Genomic DNA, 12804 nt, shown 5'->3' with positions numbered 1-12804 from the left:
AAAATCTGAGACTGCTCTCTTTGATGCATTTCTCGAAACTCACTTCAGAACTGCATATTCTGCGTATCCTTAGGAACTCCCCGTAGGGGATGCTCCTAATTAAATGAGTCAGATGGAAACTCGACGCATGTAGCGTAGAATTCCCAGCCGTGCTTTTTCTGTGCACAGTGGCTTCTATGGAATTATTGTCAATGTACACATGTACATCTAAAAAATCAATAGCAGTCTCATCTATTGAGGCTGTAAATTGAAGATTAAGTTCGTTATCATTTAAAGATTTAATAAAATCACAGGGCATCTCTTTCGTACCTTTCCAAATAACAAAAAAATATCATTGATGAAGCACATCCAACAGACGATGCGTTCATCCCAGAGTTTCTGAAATTGGACCTTGAGAACCTGCTCCTCCCACCAGCCCACGTGTAAACACGCGTAGCTGGGGGAGAAGCAGGCTCCCATGGCAACTTCTCTAATCTGATGGTATATGTCTTTGGTGAACATGAAGTAATTGTTGTGGGGGCAAAAAGCAAGCATATCAACAATCATCTTTCCATGTTGGTATAATTCTTTAGATCTATTTTTCAGAAAATTAGTACAGCTTCCATACCATAAGTATGATTTATACTGGTATACAAAGCACATATGTCCATGGTAATCAACAAATAGTCTTCTTTCCAAAGAATGCATCGAATCCTCTCCAGGAAATGGTTGGTGTCTTTGATATAAGATGGAAGGGCAGTTACCAAGTCTTGCAAATAAAAATCTACATATATAGATATTTTTTCTAAAAACACCCCTCTAGCATTTATAATCAGCCTTCCTGGAACTGGAGTCTTGTGTATTTTAGTTATAAAATACATTATAGGGATGACTGGGAATTCAGTTTGTAGATAATTAAATTCATCATTGGTGAGTTGGCCTTCGCATTTCCATTTGTTCAGGTTTTTGAGACATAGAGCATTCAGTTTCAGAAGCTGTTATATAGAAAGCAAAAATATTAACTCCCTATGCTTAAAGAGGTAAGTAAAAAACATATAAGAAAAAAATATCGATGTAAAAAATGTAGTTGTACAAAATATCGATTTTTATATATATATATACATATATATATATATATATATATATATATATATATATATATATATATATATATATATATATATATATATATATATATATATATATATATATATATATATATATATATATATATATATATATATATAAAGGACACTAGAAAGTATGAGCAGGGCCTGAGGGATTTTAAAGACCAAGACACATTTCCTAACTACATGTAGAAAAACAAAAAGAGTGTCAGAGGGTCTATCCAAACTATGTAAGGGTCATTATACTAACAGAGCAGTGTCAACTCATCTAACCAAAATAGGCAGAATTGTTGGATACCCGTGATCACTTACAGGATATCCATCAGTCACCACACGGAACCGCCCTTCATCATTTGGCATTCCTGTAGTTCACTAAGATTGGTACGTCACTGGCTCAGAACCGGTAAGGTCAGATGGTATAACCTCCCAAAGAATGACAACATCCAGTGACTGTATGTTTCTGTAAAGTTAAAATATGTCTTACATATTGAAGAATGAGTGGATGTATAAGTGTCTGGATGAAGGATTTAGTAGGTGCATGACTGACTGTATGAGTGAGTGATTAAATGTGTCTCACTGAGTGCATGGGTTAGTGACTAAACTGTCTTAATTTGTGCATCATTATGTCTGTTGTTCTGTAAACTGTTGCATGTGTTGATAAGTAGCTATATGAGTAACTATATGGGTTATTGATTGGTTGCCCAAGTATTTGTATGGGAGACTGAGTGTGTGTGTGTGGGTGGCTGGGAGGTGTATGACTCTGTGCATAGATGTGTGAGCAGTTGATTCACTAGATGTATGGTTTCAAAAGTGCATGTGGAAACAGCTGTATGGGCGGTTGACTGTGTGCATGAGTGTATTGGTGAGTGAATGGATATCTCAGTGCTACATGTCAAAGTAAGTACATATGTAAAACACAGTACATGTGAGAGTTGACATATATAAATAACTGTGCATAAGAGCCAGTGAATGTGTGAGTGGCTGTATGGATCATTGTGAACTTGTATCAGGGATTGTATAAGAGAGTAAATATGTGTTAGTATATGTTTGAATAAGTAAAGTTTGTATAACTGTATAGTTGAGGAAATGGAGGTGTGATTGATTCTTTGCATGACTGACTAGGTGTGTGAGTAACTCCATGGATGAGTGACAGTCTGTGAGTGTCTGTTTACACTGATTGTATCTAAGGTTATATTAGAGTCTGAAGAGGTTCATCGTATTATCACATGAATGATATCATCAGTGATGTGATCAGTAATGTCAAATGAGATGTCATCAGTGATGTCATCAGTGATGTAATTTGAGATGTCATCAGTGATGTCATTTGAGATGTCATCAGTGATGTCATCAGTGATGTCACTGACCATGTCATGAATGATGTAATATGTGACATCATCAGCAGTGGATTGCGGGTGCGCGATATATAGTTAGTGCAACTAACTATATATGGAATTTCAATGGTTTTGTGTGAGTAAAATAAGGTTTTGTAAATGCGAATTCCTAACTATAAATGGTCTATAACCTATGGTTTTTTCAGTGAATTTTCAAGGTTTTGTAAATGCTAATTCCTAACTATATATGGTCTATAACCTATGTTTTTTTCAGTGAATTTTCAAGGTTTTGTAAATGCTAATTCCTAACTATATATGGTCTATAGCCTATGTTTTTTTCAGTGAATATATATATATACATACATATATAAACATATATCATCTGTATATCTATATAAATACAAACATAAATGCATGCATACATATACTTATATGCATGCAGATGCATGTTATTTACATGAAAGTTGAAAAAACACTAATAAAAGCAAAGCTAAAAAGCCACCTCATTACAAACAGAATGGCTTTAACTTAAAGGAGGGCGAGATCTATTGCATTTTCAATGCTTGTTTATTTTGGTTCCATCAAGAAGGCATTCAGATGTGTCACACATTTGCCATAAATTCAGAATGTTAGCACTCTAGTTGCACATTAGATCACTGTAGTAAAGCTACTGCTCACCAGGGACGTCTGCTGCTGGTATTCAAAGTGCATGTTTCAGTCTGCATGTCAGAATTTTTTTAATGAAATAGAAGAGGATTTGAGAAGTCACTCAAAATGATCCCTAATTTTTCTTTCTGAAGCACTAATCATACTTTCTATGGCAAAATTAACCCCCTCATGTTGTTCCTTTTTAAATTGAGTGTTTTCAGACTTATCACTTCATTGCAATCAAGATGGCTTCTGGTGTGCCATACTTTTGTCATAAGTAAGACTGTTAGCGCTCTAGTTGTTCTTTAGAACACTCTGGGACATTCTGTCATTGGGCTATACTTGGGGTACATCTGGGTGATATTTGGGCTACATTTAGGCTCTTTTGTCTCTGGTGGCCATCTTGGGAGACTGTATGTCAGAATTTTTTAATGAAATTGAAGAGGGTTTGAGAAGTCACTCAAAATGTGCCCTAATTTTTCTTTCTGCAGCACTAATCATAATTCATATGGCAAAATATACCCCCTCATTTTGTTCCTTTTTAAATTAAATGTTTTAAGAGTTACCACTTTATTCCAATCAAGATGGCTTCAGGTGTGCCATACCTTTGTAATAAGTAGGACTGTTAGCGCTCTAGTTGTTCTTTAGAACACTCTGGGACATTCTGTCATTGGGCTATACTTGGGCTACATCTGGGTGATATTTGGGTTACATTTGGGCTCTTTTGTCTCTGGTGGCCATTTTGGGAGACTGCATGTCAGAATTTTTTAATGAAATAGAAGAGGACTTGAAAAGTCACTCAAAATGTGCCCTAATTTTTCTTTCTGCAGCACTAATAATACCTTCTATTGCATAATATACCCCCTCATTTTGTTCCTTTTTAAATTAAATGTTTTAAGAGTTACCACTTTATTCCCATCACGATGGCTCCAGGTGTGCTATACCTTTGTAATAAGTAGGACTGTTAGCGCTCTCGTTGTTCTTTAGAACACTCTGGGACATTCTGTCATTGGGCTATACTTGGGCTACATCTGGGTGATATTTGGGCTACATTTGGGCTCTTTTGTCTCTGGTGGCCATTTTGGGAGACTGCATGTCAGAATGTTTTAATGAAATAGAAAAGGATTTGAGAAGTCACTCAAAATGTGCCCTAATTTTTCATTCTGCAGCACTAATCATACTTTCTATGGCAAAATATACCCCCTCATGTTGTTTCTTTTTAAATTAAATGTTTTAAGAGTTACCACTTTATTCCAATCAAGATGGCTTCAGGTGTGCCATACCTTTGTAATAAGTAGGACCGTTAGCGCTCTAGTTGTTCTTTAGAACACTCTGGGACATTCTGTCATTGGGCTATACTTGGGCTACATCTGGGTGATATTTGGGCTACATTTGGGCTCTTTTGTCTCTGGTGGCCATTTTGGGAAACTGCATGTCAGAATGTTTTAATGAAATAGAAAAGGATTTGAGAAGTCACTCAAAATGTGCCCTAATTTTTCATTCTGCAGCACTAATCATACTTTCTATGGCAAAATATACCCCCTCATGTTGTTTCTTTTTAAATTAAATGTTTTAAGAGTTACCACTTTATTCCAATCAAGATGGCTTCAGGTGTGCCATACCTTTGTAATAAGTAGGACTGTTAGCGCTCTAGTTGTTCTTTAGAACACTCTAGGAGGCTGCAGTAGAACACAAAGGAATCAACTGACAGTCTCTGTCCTTGTTGGATGTACATGTTTTACTAAGAATGTCAGACTTCATTTTCACATGACTGAGAAAGATAATGTGAATTTACAGAAAATATGCTTTCAGTTTAGCTTATAGATCCCCTTCCAAACCACTGTGGGAAAATCATGAGATATTAGTTTTCTTTCAAACAATATTCATGATATCACAGCAGAAGGTTTTTTCACATGGTAAAATCACCTTAGAACCCACCACAATTCCTAAAACGAGTATGGTACCATCAACAAATGATTTATAATGTAACTAAAGTCCTAAAACCGTCTATTAACTACAATGCTTTTTAATGAGGTGCTATCATGTATATTGGTCCCAAGATGGCTGCCAACACTTCTTGGATGAAGTGCTGACAGCCAATCAGATCAGATGTGTGGTTAGGCTCCGCCCAGATATATATCTTTTTTTGAACCTAAATTACTCAAAATCCACTGGAGCACATATATTGAGACCTAGCAAAGGCACATCGGGCTAACAGTCCCTACAATTTTGCCAAGTTTCGTGCAAATCCATTCAGCCGTTCGAGCTAAAAGTGAGGCCAACCGCCCTATGGAAATTAACATGGGAAAAACGCGTTTTGGGACCCCCCTTTTTTCTTGGCCCCCCCTTGATGAAACCCCCCCCAAATTGTCAGGGGCTGCTCTGAAACGAAATGTTCCATTTTCCTGAAAATTTCAGCCAATTCCGTCCACAAACGCCAAAGTTATTAGACATAGAATTTTCAAAAATCCCATAGAGAAAAAATCCTAACTATATATACCTACTGGCGACCGCCAGTAGGTAAAATATATATATATATATATATATTTATATATATATATATATATTCAATGAAAAAACCATAGGTTATAGACCATATATAGTTAGGAATTCGCATTTACAAAACCTTATTTTACTCGCACAAAACCATTGAAATTCCATATATAGTTAGTTGCACTAACTATATATCGCGCACCCGCAATCCACTGCTGATGATGTCACATATTACATCATTCATGACATGGTCAGTGACATCACTGATGACATCACTGATGACAACATCCAGTGACTGTATGTTTCTGTAAAGTGTAAATATGTCTTACATATTGAAGAATGAGTGGATGTATAAGTGTCTGGATGAAGGATTTAGTAGGTGCATGACTGACTGTATGAGTGAGTGATTAAATATGTCTCACTGAGTGCATGGGTTAGTGACTAAACTGTCTTAATTTGTGCATTATTATGTCTGTTGTTCTGTAAACTGCTGCATGTGTTGATAAGTAGCTATATGAGTAACTATATGGGTTATTGATTGGTAGCCCATGTATTTGTATGGGAGACTGAGTGTGTGTGTGGGTGGCTGGGAGGTGTATGACTCTATCCATAGATGTGTGAGCAGTTGATTCACTAGATGTATGGTTTCAAAAGTGCATGTGGAAACAGCTGTATGGGCGGTTGACTGTGTGCATGAGTGTATTGGTGAGTGAATGGATATCTCAGTGCTACATGTCAAAGTAAGTACATATGTAAAACACAGTACATGTGAGAGTTGACATATATAAATAACTGTGCATAAGAGCCAGTGAATGTGTGAGTGGCTGTATGGATCATTGTGAACTTGTATCAGGGATTGTATAAGAGAGTAAATATATGTTAGAATATGTTTCAATAAGTAAGGTGTGTATAACTGTATAGTTGAGGAATTGGAGGTGTGTTTGATTCTTTGCATGACTGTCTAGGTGTATGAGTAACTCCATGGATGAGTGACAATCTGTGAGTGTCTGTTTTCATTGAGTGTATCTAAGGATATATCTGTAGTCTGTAGAGGTTCATCGTATTAACACATGAATGATGTCATCTGTGATGTTGTCAGTGATGTCATTTGAGTTGTCATCAGTGATGTCATCAGTGATGTCATTTGAGATGTCATCAGTGATGTCATTTGAGATGTCATCAGTGATGTCATCAGTGATGTCACTGACCATGTCATGAATGATGTAATATGTGACATCATCAGCAGTGGATTGCGGGTGCGCGATATATAGTTAGTGCAACTAACTATATATGGAATTTCAATGGTTTTGTGCGAGTAAAATAAGGTTTTGTAAATGCGAATTCCTAACTATATATGGTCTATAACCTATGGTTTTTTCATTGAATTTCAATGGTTTTTTAAATGCAAATTTCTAACTATATATGGTCTATAACCTATGGTTTTTTCAGTGAATTTCATTGGTTTTTTAAAAGCTAACATCTGTAGCTGTAAAATGTATTATTCTTTAAATCCCAAAATATATTTAGATATTTATTGATAATTTTTTTTAAATATTTTTTTCTTCGCTTCTAGTTCGCGAACCGGGAAGCTTTCCGTTAGCTCATCTTGATGCCGCGATCTAGTCCGCGAACAGGTCAACGTTACGTTAGCGGAACAGTGACGCGTCGCGGAAGCGCGACGTATCACGTTATCGCGTAATGCGTCTAATGACGCGTCGCGTTAGCGCTCCCGGAAGTGCTCCGGACCGCGAACCGGAAGCGATCTGGGACGCGGCGCGCGCCGCGTAACGTAAGCGGAACAGGTCATGTGACTTGTTTATCAAACTTCTCATTGGTTCATTTCACTTTTGGTTTCCAAATGATGTATGACTAGGTCATGTGACCTAAAAATAACACTTTTCATTGGCTCAGAACTTTTGTTTTCCCCAAATCATGTAAACCCCTCCTTATTTCCTCACTCTGACTTTCATCTTGGTGAGAGAAAGACCATTTATCTGAAGTTCCACAATGGCTTCCATTCTTGCTGCAGCTGGTGCACCCCCACCACCACCTCCACCTCCTCATAAGAAGAGAGGACCACCTAGTCAAATTATAACTAACAGAGAGGAGGAAGATGAGGAAGAAGAAGAAGAGGAGAGAGAGGAACAACAATTTGTTGATGAGTTGCCCCGGGTTTCTAAACGAAAAACCAGTTTCATCTGGCAGTTTTTCTCCATCCCTCCTGGAACAAAGAAAGTGAATGCAAAATATGCCACCTGCCTCATCTGTGATTACAGATTGTCGAGAGGCACAGAAAAGAAGTACAGTATGGGGAACTATACAATGCATCGTCACATGAGCAGGTGGCATCCCTTGAACTACAGCCGGGCTGAGTTAAGAGATCTTGAAGACAATCCGACAGCAACTCCTGTGGCAAGATCTACATCCACATTGTCTTTGACGGGAAGAGAGGCACAAGAGACTGTGCCAAACATCCAACCTAACTTCCAGCACATGAAGTTATCTTGTATTTACTGTGGTGCTATGCTGTCATATGGCAACATGAGTGTCAACCTCATGAACATTGCATATGAAAATCATAAATGCCCTAATGCACCCAAAAAGTAATTTTTTTTTTTGCTCCAGTTGAGCCGTTTTGAAAGCCTGTTTTTTGTTGTCTCCCCTCCGTAAAAAACACAAAAAAAACATAAAACAGTTCTAAAAATACAAAAAAATCAAAAAATGTTCAAAAAATAAAAAAAAAATATAAAACAACAAAAACAAAAAAAAACAGTTCTTTTCAGAACTACCTCCCCTTTCAAACAAAATTGCTAGAATGTTTATCACTCTGGCAAGCTCTATTTCTTTTGGTTCGCTTCAAGTTCGCTGACCGGTTCGCGAACTTTAAGCGAACTAAAAAAATATTTTTTTTAAAAAAAGAAGAGTTAGTATAAGGGAAGTAAACAGAGAATAATGTAAAAAGAAAGACAGCTAGAGAGAGTAAATGAGAAATAGTGTCAATGACATCATCAGCAGTGCATTGCGGGTAAAAAGAGTGGAAAACATTTACCTTATAATTCTTGTTACCTTTTTTAAATATTTTTTCATACTTTCAATCTGTAAAACAAAGAACAAACATTTCAAAAAATATTAAAACATGTATTTAAAAATTAGAAAAGACAAGGGAAAAGGTTAAAAAACAAACAGTTTTTCAACAACTTTGACATTTACAGAAGTCTCTGCTTCTCTACGTCCCCTACACAATCCTAAAGATATATATTCGAAAGAAACTGTATCTTGATATTGCTGAACTGAGGCCTATTTTGGAACATGATGTTTTTCTTGCACTGCTAATGTCTCACAATAGTGATGCAATAGCAGCGCAAAAAAGATGTAAAGCCATAATAAAATTGTGTCTAACATTGTAAATGATTGTTTTAGGATGCAAATAAGATGTGTGCTTTCAAGAGCTTTCTTTGAGGTGAGGCCTCTTTTTTTTTTAAAAAAAAAACACTACCCAGAAGAACAGCACTCTAAGCATTAAAATTGATATTTACAGAACTCAGCTTACCCATATGTACCACACATTTCTAAATGTATATCATAAGGACAAAAAGCATAACATTAATTATACATGTTAAATGGTTTATTTTTGCTGTTCTCAGAATGTATCAAATTTCACTTAAATCAGTGACTTGAAGGTATTCATCATGTAACAGCGGGGAAAAAAAAACACAATCAAAATGACTGTGTTTAAAAAACCCATACAACCTAAGAAATCTGATTTCAAAACTTCTTAAAATTAACTTACTTTCAATGACGTCAAACGATCTCCTATAAACAGCATCCACTCTGTTGTGCTTTAAATATTTTCAGCCCGCCACTTTCTGAAAGAAAACCTCCATCGATACGTGAAATATGTTACATAGAAAAAAAACTTCTCTCATTATATCACATGTTTCCACTAGGCCAAATCATGTTGCCGCGATTCGCAAGTCTTGTAATTCTTCCAATCAAATCCCGACATTTTCTATTTTCGCAACTTTCAAAAATAAAATATTTGAGATTATTTTCACAATCCTGGACTACTAATATCTTACTCTTCTTTGTCACTCATGTTCTCCTTTTCCTATGACACTGATACTGCTTACTATGAAGCAGACTTACTTGCATCAGGTTTATATAGTTGGATTTTTAATCGAGACAGCATTGCAGACTTACATTCCCTCTACTTAAAATTTTGGTTTTAAAAACACCAGGTAAGAATTTTTAAGGTCAAACGGCAATTTTTTTTTGAAAGTTACAACAGAATCATTACAGAATGACCAGCCGTTTCCAGACTTTAAGTAAGCTGTATAATGTCCTGATGTTGTTGATGGACCATCGTGATAGATAATTGCTACAGTAACAAAAGTCCTCCCTGATATTGACAGCTGAGAAGCCACAAATTTTTTTATTAAAGTTGACAATTTTGACCCATCAGGCCTACATCGTTGCATCATTAAAATGACATACTGGCCATATCTACGTATAAATAATGTTGACATCATATCACATTTACATTGGCTACACTCCATGTTGTGATCCGCTGCATTTACTAGCTTATTAAAGGACACTGATTTACTGTCTGGCAAAGTTAAATATATAAATCTTTCTGAGTCTACACTAGTAGTACTTGATACCATACAGTTCTCGCAGTCATGCTGCCATTGATAAGAAAGCCCAAACAGGTGATCTACATCTACACCCTCATCTTGCAATATATCAAGCATATACATTAAAAACTCCTGACAATCTTGCTGATTATTTTCAGAGAAGTCTGTTTGACCTGAACATTCATCTAACAGATAACGAACTTCAGACACACTTTCTACTTTTGTTCGATCAGTGCTACATTTCTCTAACACAGAATTCAACAAGCAGCATAAACTTTGTTCTGAATTGAACACAATCTGTTGTTTTAAACTCTCTAGTGAAATGAGAACATTAACAACGACATTTGCATAGCAGTTGACACCAGAACTGTTTTCAAATTGAAAACCAACAATCTCTTCAACAGTATCCACTTTCTTTCTGCTAACAACTTTCGGTTCATTGACTTTTAGTCTTTTTGCAACAACCTCCCTACTATTACTGCTATTTCTACGTTTCCGGCCTACCACACGTTTCTCAAACAAAGGATATTGAGGCAAATGTGGCGCATACTCTCTTCTTAACCTATTGTATTCCTTAACACAATCTAGATCCGCACAAATGTTTGTGACATCACAGTCAATCAAGTACAATCCCGATAAAGTTCTAACTCGTGACAATGCCACATATGCCATACCCTCCTTGAACACAGAACTGCCAATATTCACCAATGCACAGTCTACACTTAAACCTTGCGATTTATGGATTGTCACCGCATATGCCAAGCAAACAGGAAACTGTTTACGGCGAACATATAAATCTTTAACAAGCAAAAACCTAGCAGAACAACGACCAATTTGCTGTACTTCCTCAATGCCATCAAATTTAATTCTTAAAAATTCTATTCCATCTCTATTTCTGTATTTCTCAAAATCAACAACATTACCCATTGATCCATTTACCAGACCTCTTTCTACATGTAAATTCCGTCTCAAAATGATTCGGCAATTTAAACACACATTCAGAGTCTTTTCAAAACCCGCTGTCTTAGATATAGTCTTCTCTAATGAATCCAATTTTGATTTTAAATTATCTGACAAAATAATTGTTGATCCCATATGCTCTAATTTGTCGATAGCTTCCAGTTTCACAATGTCTTGCTTTTCTAAATTCAACATTTTGTTGTTGAAGATGGCACATTCTGCAAGAGTTGGCATGAGACATATCCCGGATTTCTTCTCAGTAATTTTCTGAAAAATATTCTCAGGCACAATCTCTTGTTTGGGATACAAATTTGACAGTAACCGTGCATTTAAAGCTTCTTTCCCATGCTCGGTCACTTTTCCAATTCTAATATCTTGTAGAATATTCTTGTAATCTTCATCCTTTGCCTGACGCATATTTTGATGCAGTTCTGCATAATTGAAGTTTAACCATATATTGACGTTGCCAATGCTCCCTAGGCACTTCCTGGTATCTTCATGCGTGAGTATTTTGAACACAGGTTGACCTTTTACTGGTGTCAGCTGTAGAAGATCTCCGAAAACAATAATGTGTTTCCCACCAAATAAGACATCATATTCAGTTTTAAGTACTTCTTGCATTCTCAAATGCACAAAGGCAAGCATGACATTGGAAACCATGCTTACTTCGTCAATGATAAGTAGTTTCATTTTCCTCAAAACTCTTGAAACTTCACAGCAAGCATCTCCAGATAACTTGTTGTATTGTAATTTGTTGTCATGCTCCACCGGCAGCATCAGTAGACGATGCAAAGTAATACCTTTAATATTATGTGCTGCCAGTCCAGTAGGAGCGGTGACAACACAAGACAGCGATGACTCAGTCCTTTCCTGCAAATAACAAGAGATTGCTTTAATGAGGAAACTTTTTCCAGTTCCCGCTTCTCCACTCACGTACAGTCGAACAGGCTTCAACGACGTACACGAGCACTCTTTCTTCTCATGACTTAATCCGTGCTCAATTTCCTTAGTAACTTCATCATATATTTTCCTCTGCTCAACGTTGAGTTGTTTTTCCAAGTCTTGTAAGTTAACTGAATCCTCCTGAGCATGTGCCATGGCTCTTTCTACTTCATTCATAGCAGTGGCAGCTTCATTTTCGATAATAGGTCCTCCAAGTGGATCTTGACTCAATGAAACAGAACTCTGACTGTCCTGAGAACTGTCTCTGGCAATCTCGGCTGCAATCGTTGCTTCCTGCTCAATTTCCAAAGTTAGCATTTCTTGATATTTAGAAAAAGCAGGACATTCTATGGACTCCTTGGCTGCATTGAAAGAGTCTTCGTAACAGAGGAAATCTCCAAGCAGTTCCTCTTCTGCACGCCAAGGCTTGAAAAGTTGCAAAAGTGCTAAATAGAAAAACTCCTTTTTTTCTGGAGATTCGCCACTTAATTTTCGATGGTTTACTAATTGGCATTTTCTTTGCTTGACCAGGAATCCATCACTTCCAATTACAGCATACACTCCTTTCTCAATATCTTCTTTGATGTTCCTCTTGAATATATAATTTTGGAGAACCTCATATAGACAAACATTCTCAAGGTGACTGCTTCGATTTGGATAATATGTATCCAACATGTTGGTCTTCAAAAT

The sequence above is a fragment of the Lissotriton vulgaris genome, chromosome 8 (assembly GCF_964263255.1).
Source record: "Lissotriton vulgaris chromosome 8, aLisVul1.2, whole genome shotgun sequence".
NCBI lineage: Eukaryota > Metazoa > Chordata > Amphibia > Caudata > Salamandridae > Lissotriton > Lissotriton vulgaris.
The sequence above is the reverse complement of the archived record's forward strand: the minus strand, read 5'-3'. Positions refer to the sequence as shown.